At 40.5% G+C, this 22,156-nt stretch overlaps 1 protein-coding gene across 2 annotated transcripts in view; it reads right to left on the bottom strand.

The window, feature by feature from the left end:
• Positions 1 to 22,156, bottom strand: part of TENM4 (teneurin transmembrane protein 4) — a 622,246-nt gene that overhangs the window by 248,817 nt on the left and 351,273 nt on the right. The window lies entirely within an intron of this gene.

The following is a 22,156-nucleotide window of genomic DNA, read 5'->3' as shown; positions in this document are numbered from 1 at the left end:
GCATTAAATGGTTCATTTGGTGGTAAGTGATTAAATGGAAGAGGACTTTCTTTATCATGGAAATTGGTCCTCTATACTGTTGGACCTATGCTAATGATCTGAAACACAGAGAAAAGGACGACTGTGTTATAACGGTTTATAATACACTACTTCATGTTGGGCTATGAGGAACATTTGCACGAATACAGTCATGCAAGGAATCTGAACGGCAATAGATTTTTGTTTGGCAGGAATTATACTCATTGGTGTCAAAAGTTCACAACCTAGAAAACGCTGGCTGGCTGTACATCACCTTAGAGCAAAATGTGCCACTTTTAATCACAACACTGAGAAAACAAAGACCCTTCATGGGATCCTATTTTACCAAGAAGTCTCCAGTTCCAAGTCTAATTAAAATTAGCCTGGCAATGGGAAAAAAACTATACTGGAATCATTGGGGGAATTGCAAACCTGTATTTAAACCGTTTAAATCCTTTAGAGCCCTAATTTATATTTTACAATGTAAGCTATGTCAACAGTGATATTCCTTTAAAGAAGGAAGGCCCACTTGTTCAGCCCATCAGCTAAGAGTTTCAGAGCGATCAGAGGTCTGGTTTCCAAATTCATTTACTAATTCCCTTGCCACTATGAGTGACTTCAATTTAAGCTCTCACCATATTACTTCAAATGACTTGATATATTCATGCAAAATCTGTGAAGGAGGGCTGAAATGCCTTTAAGATCTCACTGGTGCAATACTAAAAATACTTCAAACTTTCAAGTGACGAAAAGGCAGTTTCATATAGTTGTATGACCAGAACCTTGGATGGAACCAAAAATAGCAACACATTCAAACCCTTAAAAAGCCGGAAAGCATCATTAAAAGGTCATCCCTTTCTGCCTCGGCTTCCTAGACGCCAGTGGAAGAATAACAAATGGTTATGGTTTCATTTTACAGTGTGGCAAGGAGGATTTGAGAATCCGCAGGGCCTCATCTGCTGTTTCTTAAGCAAACATCTAATGTAATTTTAAATTTCACTTCATCATTGTGATAGCTTCAAGCAAGCCTCTCCTGTGGGCTAACCTTCCCTCTCAATGGCATACAGTCGGTGTTACAGAACTGACAGAAACAGCTCCCTCTAAATTATCAGCTCCCCTATGGCTGTGATTTGTGACACAAGGTACACTTGTAGGGACATAGCTCCTCATTCTTTTTCATTTGCTTTTAAGCGGTACTTTGTAGTTTGTGTCTACAAAGTGCTGAAGGTAGTTATTGTCACAGTGGTGAATTACCAGGTTTAATGGGGTGTAGGACTGAGTTTACAAAGATATTTAGGTGTGTGAAAGGGCAAGAGATAAACGATGAGGTTAATACTTTAGAAAGCATTGGAGATGTATTTTCTAGAAAGCCTTGGGCCCAAGTTAAGCTTCATTTTCAAAAGTGGTCCATGCATTTTAGAGTCTAAGTGTTCCCAAAAGTTACTGTAGCTTAGGCTCGTACATCACTCAGGCACTTCTGAAAAGCATACCTTTAGTAAAATGTATAAACGTGTCTGTACCAGCAAAGTACCTCTCTTTAAATGTCAGGAGAGTGAGGCTGCTTGCCTGCTAGGCACTTTTTATAAATCCCCTGGGAATCTTTCTGCATTTTTATGTGTGTAAATAAATCTCACCTAGTCCTCTGTTGTCCTTTAAAAGCAACAGGACAACTCATGCAAGGCCACTGTGTGAGTATCAATAAACCCCTGATAATCAAATCTCCTAGTGATTACTGATACGGACTTGCTGCTACAGCTGGAGCAATGCCAACTCGAACGCAGCCTACCAGCCTCGACAGCCTGATTTGACCTACAAGTGTTAAAGCACAGGACACAGACATCTAGAAGGTGATCTGCAAAGATGAGAAGAGCTCTGCTAACAGGCACACATGTGGCCAGCCTGATGGGTCTCACCACTGCAACGAGCATATTCCTCTTGAAGTTCAGTGAATGCACAGTGAATTAGACCATAAGCACTAAGTGTCGCTCTTGGTGCCCAACGAGGTTTTAAGAGGTACTTTCTTGGGCATTGAGCTGGAGAAGTTCAGGCACCACGAGGACAGCGTTTCTCTGGTACTGACATCCCTTCCACAAAAAAAAAATCCCATGCCACTCAGTCTTCCTGAGATTTCCATTCCTCCTCAGCCACAATGAACTGCCCAGAAACCTCCTCCCTCTTTAACTTAAACTGGAACTGGTGGCAGTTATTTGAACACAGCGCTATTGCCTCTATACTAAATCTTACTAAAGAGAAGGGAATAAAGTTCTGAACACTGAAAATGAAATGTTAAGATTCCAGAACCCAGGAAAAATCTTTGCTTACCACTTGCCAACTACATACAAGCAGGCCATGCTTGCTATTTCTTCAGCAAATGAAGATTTACAGTCTCTGCACAGTGTAGGGAGCACAGAGTAGATAAAAGGGGGGGGAACCCCACACATTCTACATCAGTTCTCCCTTAAAAGAAAAAGTACCCAGCTAAGGCCTAGTTGGCTCCTGGGTCTTTTTCTGGGTTATCTGACACCTAAGTATGTGGCTTCAAGCAGCAAATGTGGAGGTCGAGAAAACTCCCCTGAGATGAGCTGCAGTCTAAAATTGCAGCATGATGCTTGCTCAAAACTGACAAGTGAAGTCCCAGCCTCCTCTCTGTTTGCCTGGTACTCAGACAAACAGATAATGTACATGAATGTGCTGGGCAAAGCCAGTGTTGGCAGTGCCCGGGAAGCGCCATCCAGTCATCAGAGGTTCCCCTTTGCTTAGAGAGACACAGTAGGGAGCAAGGAGGAGAGAATTACAGGGGCAGACAAATGATTATTGAAAATAATCATCATGGTTTTGTATGGAATAGTTGGTGCTGGCTCCAGTTCTGGGGCTGGAGGGGGAAGGATCTCTAAATTAAATTCACATGATCCACTCTTGTTCATTCACATGGTTATATAAGCTGCCCACTGGCAGAAAGCAAGGCATTTGGTAAATTAAAAGGAGAAAATCAAGCCATCTCAGTGCAAATATGATTTGCTGATGAAGACTATTTACAGTAAAGATAAATAAATAATAAAGTAGATAACGTGGTGGGGCAGGACTTCAACTAAACCTCTGTGGAATTTAGTCTCTGGTTCCATTGGAGTTTCCAGTGCTTTAACAACATAGCTGGGGCATATTGTCCTGCACAAAGGAGAATGAAAACAGAATGTAATGAGTAACTTCTTAATTACATGGTCTATCAGATGCAGTGTTCTCCCCAGCAGCAAAATGTCCATTGACTTTTACAAGGTATGACTGGACAGAATTGCAGACAAAATTATAGCAATAACTCCTCCCTAACTCACTGAGGGAAATGTCTTCCTTCTCTGATTATCCAAACTTTGGGCCTTGTCCATCATTAATGAAGACAGTAGGAATTCTGCTTTTGACATAAACTTGAGTAGATCAGACCCTCCAGAACAGCAAGTACTGCATAGATTTTGATGTAGTCACATACAGATCTCAGGCTAGAGCAGGTCTCATGGGTGGGTATTCTGGGCTGAGTTCAGCCTTAGGAGTACTACCCAAATCCTCACAATTTTCTAGCAACAAGGTTCAAACCCTTCATGCCTCAAAAGATATGAAATAAAGCAAAAAAAAAAATTTAAAAAATCACAAAATAGGAGCTAAGTCTAAATGCTGAATGTTATTTTCCACGTAATGTTGGTAGGCTATAGGTTACCCTGTTAACTGTGAGAGGAAGCATTTGGGGCATAGGATGTATAAACATAAATACCCAAAACACATGCGCTGCGATGATAAGTGGGATCCTATTATGGAGAATTTGTGATTCACTAACTCAGGCTCCATATGACCGCTGCAGGATATGCACTACAATCTGATCTCAGTGTTTGTCACTTGTCAAAAAATTGAGAACAAAGAGCCAATTAGCTGTGGTTTGTTTTCTTTTATTTTGCTGGAAATAAAAGCTGAGCTATGGTACAAAAAGAATTCCTGGTGTGTGTACAAGGCAGGGAGAGGGAAAAAAACAATAAACAAACATTTTTACAAAAACTCAAATCATTGGACTTGCAAAACAAGGACAGCTGGGATGCATAATCAAGAGCATTAGAAAGATTTTATTTTATACAACAGAAACTTTCCTATTCTGGCATTCGCTCTCTCAATATACAGTACAACCATGAACTTCTACTGAAAATCTACAAAGATTTTAAAGGCAGCCTAGCTGCACTAAGCGAGAAAGGTTTTCAAGGCTATGTGAAAGGCAGTGACAGGCAGAGTGGCCAGGTGCTTTTCAACCATTAAGATAACACTGCTTTGCATTTGGTTCAATATGATGATCTTAGACTGTTTTGTGACAATTTAATTAACTGCTCCTCCTCACGCTGTTCTGTAGCAGGTAAAGAGACACTGGAGACACATCACTAGCATTCCTGTGCCTCTGCAGTGAAACACATCGCAGCTGACTAAGACCATGAAACAGCACTGCGTAGATTCGTAGGTTTTAAGATAAAAAAGGACCACCTGATTTTCTAGTCTCATCTCCTGGGCAACCCAGTCCACTATGTTTCACTCCACTGAACAGTAAACCAAAAGTTTCAAATAGAAATTGGGGGGAAAAAAAAAGAAAAAAAGAAAAAAGACTACTTCAACCAACTGCAAAGACAGAGAAAATCTGGAGGGGTGGAATAGAATTACTGAAATTAGAATGTAACTAGGACAGAGGAGTCAATACCCTTGTATTACAAAGATGACAAGTGATCTTTAAGGAACCACAAAGAAGTGGTCAAGATTTTGGTTTCATGTCTCAGTTAAAGAGCACACCTGATACTGTCCCGGAGCATTGGCTCAGCGCTGACTGGCAACGAAAACTGATAGTTCAGGAAGTACCAGCAACAATTCAAGCAAGATCGGCAAGCATTCCTGGGAGGTTTCCCATTCAAGGATGGATCCAGTCCAACATCTGATAGCATCACAGAAGATAATACACGACTAGCTTATTAGGACAACCTGATGTAACTAAAAAACTATATAACCAGTGCTGCCTGTGGTGGAGGAGGTAGCATGTAATTTGCTAAACATTCTACACACAGAAAAAACAATTACCAAATTAAGTTTCATCCCAGCCTGGACTCCAGCAATAATAAGAAATATATTTTAGTATAAATATCTTGGTTTATTTGTGTAAGGAACTGGCCAGTAACTGCTTTTACAACAATATGACTTTCCCCATTCCGACTGATAGCGATGGGACTCTTTTATGACTGACAATTGCAGTGAGTCTTTTCATTCTTTATTTAGGCTCTATATGGAATGAGGAAAACCTGCTGCTTTTCCTACTATCACAGCTCTTTGTCTTTCAGTGTGCTGTTCATGAACTACTGAAGCTTATTATGTTTAAATAATAAAATAATGCAAACCAAGAGAGTGATTCTGTACAAACACAGATTAGAGTTCTTTACCAAGAGCTGTGCTTAGGTCACTCCTCAGGGAGGCTGAAGGGAACAGTCTGTGTGCATAGGGGAAAACACACTTCATGTTTAAGGACAACTGCCTTTCACACTGCTGCCTTTTAAGCAGCAATGGGAATCAAGCAATGCTGATTTCTAAGAAAAAAAAAATCCAAATTTGCTTTCGAGCACAAACAGAGATAATTAAAGTACTTGCTCTAACAGGAAGCTGCATTAGAAAACAACTTTGCACTTTTGAGGACACACACTGTGTTTCTTGTTATGCCAATTTATTTTAATTAATCGGAAAAACATTTGTTTGAGGTATTAGCAATGCTAGCGCTTAGCCTGTCATTTTGCCTCCCCTCTAAATGCCCAGAATGGCAATTCTAAAGCAAAGCACATCTGGTGCAAGGAGGAATCTCTCCTTCTGGCACATCACTAAAAAGGCACAGTATAAATTCAATGGGCCAAATCTCTGTCCTTCTACTCACCTGACGTAGAGCTAAGCTATGTTTCATAACATGATGGAGTTCATCACTGCACAGCAACAGGATTTAACCCTTAATGAAGCGTTAAGTGGTGCTCACGGCATTGCAGGAGCAAGTTCATGCTTTCCAGGGAAGACGACGGTGCAGCTGACAAACCACAGCACCTCCCGATAGGCAACTTGTGACTCAAATTTACTTGAAGTGTCATGTATGGTGGTAGTTGGCCCCAAGTCCCGCTGGGAGACAGAAGGAAAGCTGACAGTAATGAGGAGGTTGGAAGGACCAAACAAGTTAGAGTGCACCCAGGTGATAGTCCTGGAATAGAGAAGGAAGACAAAGATCTTCCATGGTATTTAAAGTCAATAAAAACCCCAGAGGATGACTTATTCTCCTTTCTTGTTTCCCTACCCTATCTTCCATTTCTGAAATCACCACTAAGTTTTACAGTATCTGCATAAGCAGCTGCTCCTCTCCAACAGTACCTGAAAAATGGAAGTGAAAAATACCATCTTCCATGTTCCTCTTTGCGTGCTTCATTCAAATAATAAGATTAATTGACTTCCCCTCGCCAGCTGTTGTCCCTTACCTTGTCTACCCAACCCAAGAGTTGGGTAAACCTTCTCCAAAAAGATGTGGGGCCCCAAAAAACCATGTGATTGACATGACTTCTTAAAAATTTCTATTTCTGAAGTTTTAAAATGTAACTAAATATGTTAATATCTCAATATTTTTTCATCATTAAACTTATTATTAAAGTGTATTTTAATAACATATTTTGGATTTTGTTTATTCCTCTTCAGTTTGACTGTCTACAGCTGAGTCCCATATTTAAACCTATTTTCCACAATAAAGAGCACTAGTAACTTTATTTTACTCTTATTTTAGTTGGACTGAAGTTATTGGTTAATTTGAAAATTCCAAGGGCTTGCATACCAAAAAAAGCATCAAACATCTCTAGGGATAGCAAAATCAAATGCAGGATTCGCACTGACACATGCAGAAAAAAATGCTACTAATATCACCAGTAATATCGCCTAACCGGAACCGTTTGTCTTACTAGAAACACTAACAAGCTGGGGAAAAAAAAGCAGTTTTGACAGTTGCATAGCAACCAGAAAAAGGCAAGGTGGACATTCCCTGAGGATGACTGTGGCACAAACAGGGGGCAGACAGTAACTTGGCTCCAGCAGAGGTTGTTGGGTGGTGCCAGCCTGACCTTAGACCAGCTACAATCCAGCAGGCAGCGATTCCCGTGGTGCGACTCTGCCAGCTCTCTGCCAGTGCCTCCTGCGTGCGATCAGGCCAGCTATTAGCATCCAAATGGTATGAAAGCTCTCAGAATAAATAAGCAAGAGGACGAAGTCAAACAGTATGGGTGAAATGACAGCATCGAGCAAGAAGTTGTCCAGCCAAGGCAGCTTCGGCACTCGAACAGCACTGCAGAATGGCATGTAAGGAACTGCTGTATGCCACAGACTGAGAGCAAGGGGTGATTCACCCCAAACTCACCACAAAGTCATCAGGAGAAAGCCAGCCTTTCCATGTTACTTGAAAAAAGACCTGCAAATACCTGTGCTTACATATTTTGCTCACCTTAAACTCCTGCTAAAGTCATTGAGATCAAGTCCTAAGTCATATTCAACTGCTGATTTACTCAGTAAAGTATTCTGTTAACACATGAAAACCTATGACTTGTAATCTCCACTACTATCACGTGCAGCTGTGACAGTATCTACACTGCCTACTGGATTTGGTACATTACAACCATTATCAGTAAGGGCAATTTATCCTATAAAAGAATTTACCATATTTTAGCAGAAGAAGGAAAAATCCTGTATGTTAAAACTAACGAAGAGCAAGCTTTTAATTACAAACCAGTGAAGACCAAGCAACCAGAGAAGTGTAACCAAGGAGAAAAATTTGCCCCTAACCTTTCATGCTCTTGCACAATAATCTTATTTTTTTCTCTTCGATTTTTAACCTTCTCTGTCACCACCAGCACTAAAAGCTGCTTTTTTCCCCCCTTTTGCTGGAAGAACAAACAAACAGTTGCCATTTCAGTCAAAGCAATGTTATTCTGCGGCTGGCTGGCACTGGTTTCAGCTCACAGGGCGGTCAGTTCCTTTGGCTCCCATCCAGCAAGCTGAATAAACCATTCTGGCAGTAAGTGCAACTCTGTTTGGGCTCAGAAATCAGTGCCTCAGACCTGTTTCCAACCTGAGCGCTTCCAATTTACAGCACTCCAACACCACAGGAAGTACACCGGGCCAATCTGAAACTCAAATATATTTGAAACAAAACTTTCTTCAATGCTTTTAGGTCTTTTTCTACCCTCTTCTTCCTCCTTTCTTTACTGTTTGCAGGTTGGAATTTAATGCTCTTTTTTCTGCCAGAAGTTTGGCTTTTGCAATAAGTACTTCATCCAGGTGAGCCACTTCCTCCAAAATGCACAGCAGTGGCAGCAATCACAGACAGATCCTCATAATCTTTTCCCTTTTTCTCACTTCCCACCTTTTATATGGAGCGCTCTGAGAGTCATGAAAAATTTTCCTGAAATTACGAAACTCATGTTTTTATAGACATGCAGTCACCCAGTGCAAGAGTTTGGACTCTCACATTGCAAAATGGAAAACACAAGGAAACTTGTAATACAAGAGAAAATGTGGTTCAGTTAGTGCAAAGGCTAGCTGGATGGATTAAAACTGCCAGACTAGGCACTTAAGACTCCCCTTATGCTCCGTTTTCTGGCAGAGTAACACTAACAGCAGAATTCCACTTTACTGGGATAAGGGACAGGGTGAGGAGCTGTTTGTGAAAAGCGCAGCAGATGTGAATGCAAATTTTGAGAAATCGTATTGAGCGCTGTGTTTCAGTGCTCAGGTTATTATTTTCTCTTTCCTCCCCTCATTTTTCACACCATTAAAATTCCACCTCAGACACCAGACTCAAAATGAACGCACAAACATGCATTGTTTGGTATCAAAATCCACCAGCACTCACGCGGCTGCCGCTGAAGCTACAGTGACACTTGAGCTGGGCCAGCAGAAACCACTCAGGCAGTTCACGGAGGGAATGCCAGAGTGACAGATTAAGTACAAAACTAATCCACACGTCGTGTTTTTGCTGCACAGGTGTGTGCAGGGATTATCCTTCTGCCACGCAAGTCACTTATGTCAATCTCTAAAGATCCTTTCTCTTTCCTTCAGTTCCTCAGTCTATCTGAAATAAGCTTTCCATGGCTACTGCACTGAAAAACTTCCAAGAAAATTAATTCTGTAAAACTTCAAACATCATCATTACCTCTTGTACACAATAATTTATCAATTATTGTAGCACGCAGATATCCTACTCTCTTAGCATCTGAGCAGATGGAAGTTACCCACATTCTTTATAGGGACCTTAAATATTACCCCCTCCCAGCACCCTGTAAAGAACAATTTGGGGAAAAAAAAGCAAAAAAAGCTTTAAGAACACCTCTAAATCCTGCACATAAATATTACGCTAAGCCAAGATGGAGACAAACAGTAAAAAAGATGCAAGAGCCCTGAGATGTGTTTGAAGTTGTCAGATAAAAGTTAGCACATACAAACTCCCATTTAGAAGCAGAAGTAATTTGAAGAGGTTCTACTTAATGGATGGCACAGCAAATATGGGTTCTGGTTTCCAACAAAAAGTGACACGCAGTAAAATATTTAGGCAATCTTTTGAGGAGTATGTAGCATTTCATAAATTAAAGGGCTTTAGTCAGCTTTCCACGTGACAGCAACCAACCCGCAGTTCAGTCAGAAGAGAACTGTTTGTGTTTTATCCCAAGATGGATTGGAGGAACTTCTGACACTGATATAAACCGCTCAAGAGTTTTTACAGAGAAGAAATGGAAGACAAAGCAAACTGTTTTAAATAGAAGCTACCACAACATTCAGCTCAAGCCTAAATTCCCTGTTCAGAAATTCATGTGACTAAAAACTAAGACACAATTTTCAAACAGGTATTTAAGGTGCCTTTGCAAATTTCACAACTATGTTTGAAAATCATTTATTTCTCATTCCATTAGCAAACAGAATATTTTATGCAGATCTAGGTAGATGTAGTACTTGGATGTCTGTCCATATCTGTGTATTTTATATGAATTCTATCCATTGTGGTTGTCTGTAAACTGGGGAAAACTCCTGATCATACTAAGCCATTTTCAGCAGGTGAAATCAGGTCTAGGAAGTGGCTCAGACTGTCAGAAATCAATTGCACCGAAATGCTCAATTGTGTTAAGCATCTCTGTGTAGCTTTTGGGAGAGAACATAGTGTAGAGGTTGTTACAGAAATGGGAGAATAAGGGGAGATGAATTCCGTCGTGATGGTATCACAGAATGCCTGGGTGACCTCGGGCTAGTAACTTGTGACCTCTGTAAAACGGAGATAATCACACTTATCTGATTCAAGGAGGTACCAGGAGACCTACTGTTTCCTAATTGCTCAGAGATGTACACAGGAAAGGCACAATATAACTACTTCTGCTATTAAAAACAGTTACATGGGTTTGGTTTCTGGAAATATCTACAGGTGACACAATAGATTTTACCCATCTGTGTAAAAGTGTCAAGCACTGCTATTATTTTGACCTCACTGATAAAGAAAGGATGGGTGGTCTGGTAGACTGAAGCACATTTTTGGCTGGAAGTTATTACCCTCTGAGATGACCTCTTGTTTCAAGTTTCATTGGTGTATCAGAAAAGTTACAGGCAGCAGCAGTAAGGATTTCTGTAACTCATTCTACGATAAAACTAAAATCTGCTTTGTCTCCTCTGACTTGCTACTCCTCTGTACTAATCCTAATAATATTTTTCCTAATCAAGCATACATTCATAGCAAGAAGCAATGTCACTCCCTTCTGTTTTTACCTGACCTTTCTTTCCTTGGGTACTCATTGCCTATGTGAAGCCATACCAACCTCAGTTGTCCCACACTATTAGAAAGGTGTAGAAAAACTGATTGCAATACAAAGAAGGGCAGCAAAAATGATGGTAATTACAGAGGAATAATGAATTTAAAAACAAGATGCCTGAACGAGGAACTATATGGCTTGAGGTGGAACAGAGATCCTTGTGATAGTCTTATGTAGCCATTCAGTTTTAGGGAGATAAGTTGTTTAAGGTGCTTTGGGCAGGATTTATGTAAACTGAGTATAAAGGAAAAGAGCTGATTTACATTAAAACATAGCACAAGCAATCATCAAGTGGTAATAGTTTTACTGTTGAAATGTGACTCTGGAGAATTTTTACAAAATCTCCGCATTTGGCCAGGCAGGGTAGGGCAAGGAAGGGGTCAGTGTGCAAGCATTAGTTTTAACCTGGAGTAATCCATGCCGATTTTCATTTCACCACAACAATTTTATACCAGAAATACCCATACAGAATCCAAATATCAGCACTTCTGTCTAAAGTGCTCATTTACTACAAAGTATCCTTGTTTAACCAGCTCAGTGTGTTTGCCAGGATGAACCACTCTGTCAATTATATCAGGAATGCAACCCCCACCCACACGTGCTTCAACAGCAGACTTGACTAATGCATGAATCTTTATGCCGCGCTCCTTATGAAATGCTGTGTCCTATCACGTTGCCATGATACTGCCACTAGATTTATAGCTATAACTAAATCATCCGATCATACCACTTCTGTGCTGTGCTTCTTCCATTACCACCTAATGTATCAAAAGCATCGATTTTACACTCGTGAGCTTTCCTACTGAAGCACACGAAGGTCTTGCAGAACTTTATTATACCCTAAGCCCACTCCCACAGCTGTCATGCTAATGAGGCATGTGCCGCTACTTTAATTTTTCTGAAACAGGTCAGAAAGCTCAATTCTCCCCTCATGTGGGAGAACCTGGAGTCCAATTCCTGAGCTGTCATGGCTGGCTAATTTTGAATAGTGCACATGATGAGACAGACTATTACTGGCCTGGCCACCACAACACCTCCTGCCCCCAAATGCTGAAAAGAAATATGGCCACTTACAGTTTCTGAATGCTTTTCCCTATTTGCAGCACTTCATACTTATCGAACTGCTATTATCCTGAGTTGTCCAAAATGCTGAAATTATAACCTGCTTAACCTCAATAATTCTGAGAGGCAGCTTTTTGTCTCTACAATACAGGTATTATTTAGACAGAAAGAAAATGAAACACATTGAGATTAAGAGACTAAATTGGTGGGACACCTAGAAATACCTTGAAAACCTACAGAATTTTAACATACCATAAAAAAGCTCAGATCATCCAGAGAGAAGCAATGTATTTTAAGACAGTAGGTGAAAACTGCCTGTAATTTACTGCCCTGCCAGGGCATCTTCAGTTAGGACAGGTAAGAAAGACAAGAAGTGACAACAGTAATTTTTAGGCTACTCTGAAAGGCATCACAAACAATCTTGCTATATTTTGCTGGGGTCAATTTCCAAGTAATGGTGATGTCCTAAGGAGTGAAAGGTTAGGAACAATTAGGAGGCAATTAATGAGGGCCAGTCTGGCCTTTTGACCACTCTTACCAATAAGACTACTTGCTGTTTGAGACAGTTGATGAGTAAAGGGGGCAGATTCAGGCTTCAGTAGTTCAAGTAACATGGAGTCACTGGTCTTTAGCGAATGGTTGTACATTTTCACGCTACTTTGACATGTCAATATCAGCTAACCTCTTGTAAGCAGAAATGTGAAATACTAAATGCCTGAATTTTATTAATTTCTGTCATACCGTCTTATGATTTGAACCATTTTGTCTTTTTGCTATGCTTTATCTGCTTTCTATGGAAAAGGCTTTAATTAAGTAGGCTGCCATTAGTAGGCCTAATTATTACACGGAAAGAGAAAAAAAATCTATTAAATCTTCCCTGTTAAAAGTCAGGGCAGACTTTGAAGACAGGTTACTAAAAGGTGCCTAAACTTTGTGGCATCACCATCCCTTACCTATGGAGATGTGAGTACATGTTAAAAGCCAGCAATAAAGCCCTGCAAAGCTGTGGATGTAGCAGCAGAACACAGTGGGAGCATGACAGCAGCATTTTTCATTTTCAATCAAGAATCTAAACATCTCCAAAGCTTGTAAGAATCAAACAATCATCATTATCCCCCATTTTATTCATGGAAGAGTCAGGTACCAACATTTAGGTCCCTTGGCCAAAGTCACAAATTGTCATCAGTCTTCTGACTCCCATTTCCAGGCGTTACTTACTACAAAACACTGACCTCGTAGTTGTAGATTTTGAGCTAATGCCAATCACACATTTCAAACACTGTACCAGCTATTCCATCTGTATTTGGGGGTTTTGTCTCAATTCACATGGCGGGAATTAAAAACAAACAAAACTTTTAACCCTTCAAATTGTGGTGTTTTCCAAACTGCCAGCAAAATTAATTCTTATGTGGGATGCGTACACTGGGGCTTGTAGTCCTCAAAGGCTTAACCCAATTGACTCTTAAGGAACTGTGACAGTCTTTCATATAATCCCTCCAAGATCAAAGGCTTCTTCTGTGCCATAACTGTCTATCACATCAGCTTTACTATCAAGCATGGGCACTAAGGGCTTGGTCCTGCTGTTAGACACACGGTTAAGGATTGCCCTCTCCTGAACAAAACAACCCTACTGCTTTGCACCCAGGTACACATGGGAAGTAACTTCAAAGGATACACCGTGGTTCATACACACACAGCAAGAAGCTACACTATCCCCTCATGTCATGTTCCAAATGTCACTTTTCAGAAAACTTGTACTGTATCCACAGAAGGCACTTTCTTCTCTGAGTTACTGCTTCAAACATTTTAACCCGATCCTTTCCCTTCTACTTGGAGCCTCAAAGCTTCCACCCAGAACACCTAAAGCTATCACTGCTTTAGTTGAAGAATTTGTTGGGGTCACATGATGGTTTGAAAGCTCTGGTTGAGATTAATAGTGTGTTACAATAAACACAGTGAATAATGCAAAGCACAGAAACGATGGAGGAGGAAGTGGGGGGAGACATCTTCTGAGGCTACGCAGTCATTGGATGTTTAGTTTGAACGAACACACGGGTCAGAGTGAGACTTCTGGCATCTTCTCCCTTACAAATTAATCACTGGCTCACAGTGGCCAGCAAATTTCAGCTTATAAATAAAGTTCAAAGCCCCCAGGTCCTCATTTTAAAATGGAGACATATGGCTTGAAAACAGCTAATGGAACAAGCCTTCCCAAAGTTTGAGCTCATTCCCAACTGAGAGATCCATTTCACAGTCATAACACAACGCAGCCACGAGTACACGAACATCAGACTTCCTTCCTGTATTTTATAATACTTTGCACTTCCACACCAGCTTTTATCTGGTGAATGGAAAAAGTTCTGATGAACATCAGCTATGACTTTTCAAAGTGGAGAAGACACACAACCCTGCACTGCCTCCTACAAGATCCTCAGTTGTACAGGCATCAGCTCAGAGATGATACATACCCAGGAATAACAAGTTCGATGCTGTACACCCAGAAATCTGAAAAGATTTAGAAAAGAGATTAGCTTACTCTCTGAAACCTGTTGTCTGCAAGCATGGAGCCATGGGTCCCTTTTTGCCTACTCGTTCACCATAGTGTAAACCATGGCTAGCTCCACTAATATCACGGAGATGAGGAAATAGTTTGTAAGGATACTGAAGCCCATGGCTTGCTATATCCTCCATTTCCAACGGAGAAGACTGAGGTTAAGTTTTTTAGCTGAGAAGCCTGTGGCAGAAACCAGAATGCTGAATTCCTAGTACTCGCTCCAATCTCTGGACGACTCTGCCTTCAATGTTTTGTTCTTCTAAAGCTGCCCAGAAGCATTTTTTTTCCACACAGAATCTGCTCCTTTGGGGGCTTTGTTTCATGTTAGTCACAAATCTCTCAGTATAACCTGAGGTAGACCAAAACACTGGCAGTCCTGCAGTGAAAAAGCATCTAATGGGCCATAAATTAATGTTTCATTTCCTTTAATAGTGTAATGATTAATTCCTTCTTCAGAGCAAGATTTTGTTGCACATTTGATAGTTACACTATAAAGAAAGAAACGGGGTTTTTTAACATTGGAAAGGATCAAAGCCAGAATGCTGCTACTTTTGTTTGTGCTCTTGTAGCTTGACTCTTCGAACAGATTTTTCTCCCCAATTTTGTAAAGAAGAAGGTAAAAAAAAAAAATCCATCTCAGATGAGACCTTGCACAGCTTGTCAAGTTTCAACCCACAGTGAATTTTTACTGCAGATATAAACTTCTGAAAATAGGGGTTTCTAATGGAAATGCTGACATAACCTTAACTATACCAATGCTGCTGTAATGCTCAGGTTACCAGGAATATTTCTGCTGCCAATTCAGTTTAACAAGTCTGAATGCATATAATTTGTTCCAGTTGTCTTTCCTCAGAGTGGGGCTCTTTTGTGCACACTTTCCAATGTGGCTTGCATTAAAAGAAAGAAGAAAAATCCCTACTCCTATGTAAATTCATATACACGCTGATACGGTTTTATCACAGCTAAAAAGCTATAAATCTGCTTTAACTGATTCAGTGTGTTCCCTACTGGCCTGGAAAGGTGACTCATTTCATTGCTGCCCTTCACTGAATGTGACAATCAGAACTTTGCTTTATTCTCTTTGGGACTTTTATTCTTTGAAAAAACAAAACAAAACAAAACAACACTAAATCCCTGACTTTCTGTGTATTCATATTATCCACTCCTGAGCAAACCTCCCTGTTTGAGCCAAAAGGATTTTAGCTGGGTCAGGATTTGACCCTCGTTATGCTAGGAATCTAATCCAAATGGCCTCCCACCGATATCAGCGATAAGAATCTAGTCCTATGGCAAATGATTTGCTTCTCACCTTTGGCTCATCCTGAAGCCAAACAACTGCCAGGTTAAACAAATACTCTCAGGATGCAAAGTGAATTCGTGGGGCAAGAGCTCAAGTGACAGCAAGGTAAGTGGGCACTTCTGGAGCTTCATGTCCTCCAAAAGATCTGCAGCCTGCACACTGAAATCTTTCTGATCTTTCCTCCTGGTAGGAAGAGTGAAACAGGAGGAACAAAAACTCAACAGGACAGCTCCACTGCTCAGTGAATAGGAGCAGGAATAATTCATGATCTGATCCTCCTCACATCTGCCAGTTTAGAACTTCTTACTTCATCTTCCAGGGTTTGAGAGGCAATGGCTGATGCTTGGCAATTCAAAACCTGAACCTTGTTGTCATCTTTACAACAGAGATACATTTGGGGAAATGATTTGAGGACAAATTTTCAAACGTGCCAGTGAATTTCTGGATGGTTTCAGTGAGTTCACGTAGATGACAAATACAAGAATCAAGCCAAATGACCAGATTGAGGCTCCTAACTTCCTTCTCAGGCTTCTATGGACTCAGTCAACCACAGCTCTTTCCAGAATGAGTGGAAAAAAGGGGAATCTCCTCAGCATGATTCAGACCCTGATGGTCTGAAATGCCTCTAGATAAATTGAAGGCTTATGATTAATATGTCTCGTTTAGTTTTCTGACTAAAATTAAAAGGGAGGAATTTAGGTCACGGTTTCTCAGGCTGAACTCTGAACATGTTCCCAAATTAGAGGATAAATTCAGTGAAAAATTATGTAAAACTGTTTTTCAAAAGACTTTTTTCCAAGAACCTCTCCTAGCACCTTTTTTTTTTCCCAATCATCATCATTGTTCTAAAAAAATGTTCTTTTATTACAGAATATTTTAAAACTATTGCTAAACTAAACATCTTTTTAAACCTTTCCTCTCCTTAAGATGTTTTTTTCCTGAAATTCTGAAATATTGGGGAGGGTGGTGGTGTTAAAGAAGTTTTAATAGGGAACAGAATAATCGAAAGAATATTTTTAATTTTTTAAAAGATACTTGGAAAATGATTGGCTGTATCTTCCTATTCCTCAGTTTCCCTTCTGTAATTATGAATTACCATTATGAGTAACACTGACTGATAATGGACTCTGCAAATCTCTGATAAAGGATTCAGAGATTAATTGTTATTCTTACTTAACACGCTTACTCGAGTAGTAAAGAAAGAAGCAACAGAAAGCACTGTGCAAGGACAAAACACAGCAAGAGAATAGACTCTCTGTCCACAAGCCTTTTTGGAAAGAAAAAAGAAAAGTCTTACATAAAAGAAAATTGAATTTAATTGGGATTTATTATTAATTATTAGATGAGCGAAATATCAATTATTAAGATTACATTATCAAAGGTTCTTTTGCTCTCCTCAGTCAGATCCCTGAAAATTCTCCACTTTTCTAAGCAGCCTTACACAATACCATTCTTTCTCTGAAATGCTTTAATATTCCGTGTCTTTTGGGATCCCTGCTGCAGTTTGATTTCTCTGTGACTGTCTCTTCCATCCCAGTGTTGTAAACACCTAACCCTGTGCTCAAGCAGGGCTCCTACCGGACAACTCATGTGTCTGAAGTTGGACCTGAAGGTCAGAGGAGTGATGCCTGATGCAAAGCAGGGCTGATGGGAAGTTCAGCCTTTCAGCTGGTCACACTGGGCTGCAGAGTGAGTCTGAAAACAGCAGTCTCTGTGTGGCAGACTATGCAGCACCAAACACATCAAGGATACTGAAGAAATAAACACTGAGCACATGCATAGATAGATTAAAAACTTTCAGCAGAAAGAGCCCTGTATTTCTGGAAGATGACTTCCTTTTAGGTGCTGAAGAAATCCAGCCATAGCAGTAGTGGCGGCAGATGATCTGGTCAGTTACTCACTGTAAAGTGCGAGAAACGCACAATTTATATCAAATTAAACTATTTGACAAAACACAGATAAGGCTATAGTAGTCCTCATCAGCCTTTTTGTGAAGGATTTATCTTCATAATTGTCCAGCACTCTAAACAAAGAAAAAGTGACAAAGGCAGTACATGAATCTGTGTTAACTCCCTGACTGTGGATTTTGTTGGCCAAGTGGCTTGTTCATCCAGATCCCACTAAGTAGAAGCAGCACACTGTGGGGTGTTTTCGGCTTCTGGAGTCAAACTGATCCTGATTTGGCCTATTTTCCACTGAAATCAATGATCCTATGGAAGTCGCACTCATCTCCTAGGCTCTGACCCTGGAATATTTATGTACGTAACTCAACACGGTTTTCCCTCCTCCCCTCTACTGACATCGCTATCTGTGCCTGAGGTGAGGGCTGCATTGTCCATGCTTCACACAACACTGAACACTCCTCTTGGAATTCGAAGTCCAATAACACAGTGAATCATGCCTACCTCGCCTCTCTCTGTCTCTAGCAGCAATGTCACTTTGGGTGACTAGCAGCGCGACCCTCCACTGCTGCTTTTTTTGTGACTAAATGCCCTTAGTGGTAGCAAAGGAACAGGACTGGTTAATCAGTAGGGAGTAACAAGAGTTGTTGGAATAGGGATGTATTTGAGAGAGAAGCCAAAGAAATTGGGGTACACATATTCAGAAGTGGATGATAAGACTCCAAACTGCATTAGTTCCTTCCTACAGAGACTTAGTAGGTGTTACCTCCAGTGTCACCTAAGTAATTTCTAGGACCAGAGTCAGTTTTAGATATTCTTACAACATTCTGGTATCTCCTTACTTCTGTTAGAATTAAATAAAATCCATGCCCTGGTCTCTGAAATTGTGTTTGAGAATATTAAAATGCCCAAAACAAGAAGTGATTTGGGATTTTGCGGCTCCCATCTGTAGAGGTTGTTTCAAATGTCAACATCCAGCCTTCCTGTTGCCTGATATGAGCAACTTAAACACACCAGACCCCACAAAATGACAAAAACACACTTCACCTTGAATGCCTGCTCACCGATGAAAGAGCTGGAAGAAGTCATGCACTTCAGCTTTGACTACAAGGCAACACGGTCAGCGTTCACAAAGGAATTCACATGTCAGCTTTCCATAGATTTCATATATTTTTCAAAATCTGTTCTTTGTCACTCTGCACATCAGCTACCCAGGGAGATAACAGCCATTTCCCTACCTTGCAGCTGTGCTAAGCAGAGATATACTTGCTAACACCCCCAGTGCCACAGCTGGGGATGCTGAGGGAAGTGGACAGCAAAGGTCATGGTGATGTGCTCTTTCTAAACACCATTACCTAAAGACACTCAATTTTTATTTTTTTTTAATTTATTTTTCATGTTATTTACTGGTTCAAATGGAAGAGAGCTACTGCCCCTGAGCCAATCACCAACCTCTACTTACGTCTCTTTGGCTGGGGCTTGACCTTTCCCAGCCAGTCAGAATCCTCCCTACAACCCCACTGGCTTGTGCTTCTCATCCCATACCACTAGCAGAAACTATATGGACCAATGTTCTGAGCCAACACAGCTTTTGTTAGTTTCTTAAAACAATCAGATTAAAGACTGGATGCCTTCAGAAGTTCTGGCTTCTCATCAGTCATATACATATATACCTACACACCAGTATATACGTATCCTGACTGATGAGAAACCTGAAGAACTAATTAGTGTTTCTGAATGTCCACCGAGATACCTCAAGACAGCCTACTTTTCAAATAGTGCTGAAATCCTGAAATCATGAAATTTTAAGGTTTCTGAAAGGAAACTTCCCGAGATGTTTGAGAGAGTTGAGGTTATTTAGCCTGGAGAAGGGAAGGCTCTGTGTGGCCTTTCAATACTTAAAGGGAGCTTACAAGGAAGATGGAGAGAAACTTTTTACCAGGGTCTGTAGTGATAGAACAAGGGGTAATGGTTTTAAACTAAAAGAGGAGAGATTTAGATTTGATATAAGGAAGAAATTATTTACTGTGACAGTGGTGAGACACTGCAACAGGTTGCCCAGAGAAGTTGTGGCTGCCTCATCCCTGGAAGTGTTCAAGGCCAGGTTGGATGGAGCTTTGGGCAACCTGGTCTAGTTGAAAATATCCCTGCCAATGGCAGGAGGGTTGGAACTAGATGATCTTTAAAGGTCACTTCCAATTCAAACCATTCTATGATTCTATAAAATGGAGACATTCACATCCTAGTTACTTTGGGTAATTTTAGGTAAAATAAAAAGTCTTCTGGAGTTGACATATATAAAAACAAAAGCAAAAAGGTCTAAGTCTGAAAAGTCTCTTTTTTACCTTAAGTACCTGCTGATAGTATAGGTACAATAAGAATCGTGGATTTTTAATGTTCTAAATTACTTTTACAAGTAAAAAAACCCCAAACAATGGTTTGTAATACATCCAATACAAAATTAAAAGCCCTAAAATATGCCTGCATATTTATATACTTATTAGCTTGTTCCAGCCTTCATTTGAAAATTTAGCCGGACATTTTCCTGGAAGTGTAGAAATAATATTATGTACATTATTCCCTTTCTGGAATGAAAGGAACTTAGATAAAGAATAGCCTAGTGTATCTTCAAAAAGTAGCATGTTTTTAAGTTCCATGTGCATTCTATTTGCAATTTACATGGGGATTTGTAACAGCGGTGCTGCTCCCTGGGTGTTACTTACTTTGGATGGACTTCTCTAAGGCTGAGTTTACACAGCTGTGGAAGGAAAACCTAGCCACAATCAATTAAAAAGTGCAACACAAATCCTTTGGACAGCATTCTCAGCCTGTCCTGCTGTTGAGACAGCTACTATTCTCTGAGAATGAGTGCTCTAACTGTATTAAACTTAGTCCTAACCAAAATAAGCTTTTACTAATTTCCACCATTTAAGGAACATAAAGACCTGCCTTTGTCATTTAAAGTTTAAGCTGACTAAGCCTCATAGAAACAGAACATTAAGGAACTAAAGCAATTAAATCCATTTACAGAGGTCAGAAGAGTCTCTAGGTTTTAGACATGATGGGCTTGTATGGTCTGTGCTTCTTATTCATGTGAACTCTCAGATTATGGGTTGATAGGTGACATAATAAGTCACCTTTGTTTTCCTCCTGATAGCAGAATGACGCTGAGCTGATTCTAACAGGTCACCAGTGTGCTGGCATTACCTGCACTTCTGATTACTGAACAACTAGAATAAGCACGCAAATGAGACCCCCGACGCCCTGTCTTTGTGTAGGACATATTTATTACCAACCTGCTGAATCCTACACACAAAGGCGGCCTCAGGGAATGTAGTGTGTCTACAAGCCGATGCAAAAAGCACTGAGAAAGAAAGAGGATAAATAAGCAGGCAGCTGAAAAGCCTGAAGTCTAACTAACTCACCAGCACATCAATAATACAATAATGTCGTCAACCCACTGTGGACTCTGAACAATGCTTTTTCTGTTGTTCAGCTAATTAGTAAAAAAAGAGATTAAGGTCTTTAATCTCACTTGCTTTCTCTTTCTTCCCTCTTTTTACCTGGAGGGTGTGCATGTATGTGTACATATATATCCCCTAAATGAACAAAGAGAAAGTACATACATTCTGATGTCAAAAGCATGAGATGAAGTGTGAGTCTGGCTTTATTTCCAACAAGAGGGTCATCTACATGATTTCAGATTTCAACGTACTGTGACTGCAAGGAATCGGAGGTGGGGGTAGGGGGTGTGTGTGTGGGGGTGTTTTACAGAGTGGGAGGGGAGGGCTGAATCTGAACAGAGGATATGAATTTTAAGCAGTTTCCTGAATGAATACAACAGGGTATTTCCCCCTACTCTCCTTAGGATGATAATTCAGAGGAGATAACCTTCTCCTTTGAAAAACCCTGAAGGGAAAGTTTGTTTTTACCATAACAAATGCTACGAAAGAAAAGAAGAGGGAAGCTGGGAAAGGGGGACACACACGACACAAATTAAATGTCAAACTTTCTCCCCTTACTTGGGGATAACAGCATCCTAGGAAACCTTCTTAGAAGCTTAACATAAATGGAGTTAAGCTGTTGCCAGCTGCAGTAAACCTCTCTCTCACCTTTCCTTCTCTCTTTCAAGATATCTTTGAATGCCTTCTCCTTCATCATAAATCAGACCTGTGAGCAATTATCACTCAAGCCGGATGGCAGCGGCCTGAGTGGTCACTGCTATTCCACTGCTGTAATCTGCACTTCATCAGGTTACACTACCCTTGATGAAATTTCACATTTCTTTGCCAACGAGCGTTACCTCTCTGTTTATGACTCATTGTCTTTGCAGCAGAGAGCTGTGAATCTCATTCCTCTTCTGGAAATTTGTTTAAGCAGCCTGGTCCATCCAGCAGTGCTGAGCACCCTCAGCTCCCATTTGGGGAGTCTCAGAGCATCCCAGAAGCACCGGGTT

This window comes from Grus americana, chromosome 1 (assembly GCF_028858705.1).
Source record: "Grus americana isolate bGruAme1 chromosome 1, bGruAme1.mat, whole genome shotgun sequence".
Taxonomy (NCBI): Eukaryota; Metazoa; Chordata; class Aves; order Gruiformes; family Gruidae; genus Grus; species Grus americana.
The sequence above is the reverse complement of the archived record's forward strand: the minus strand, read 5'-3'. Positions and strand labels throughout refer to the sequence as shown.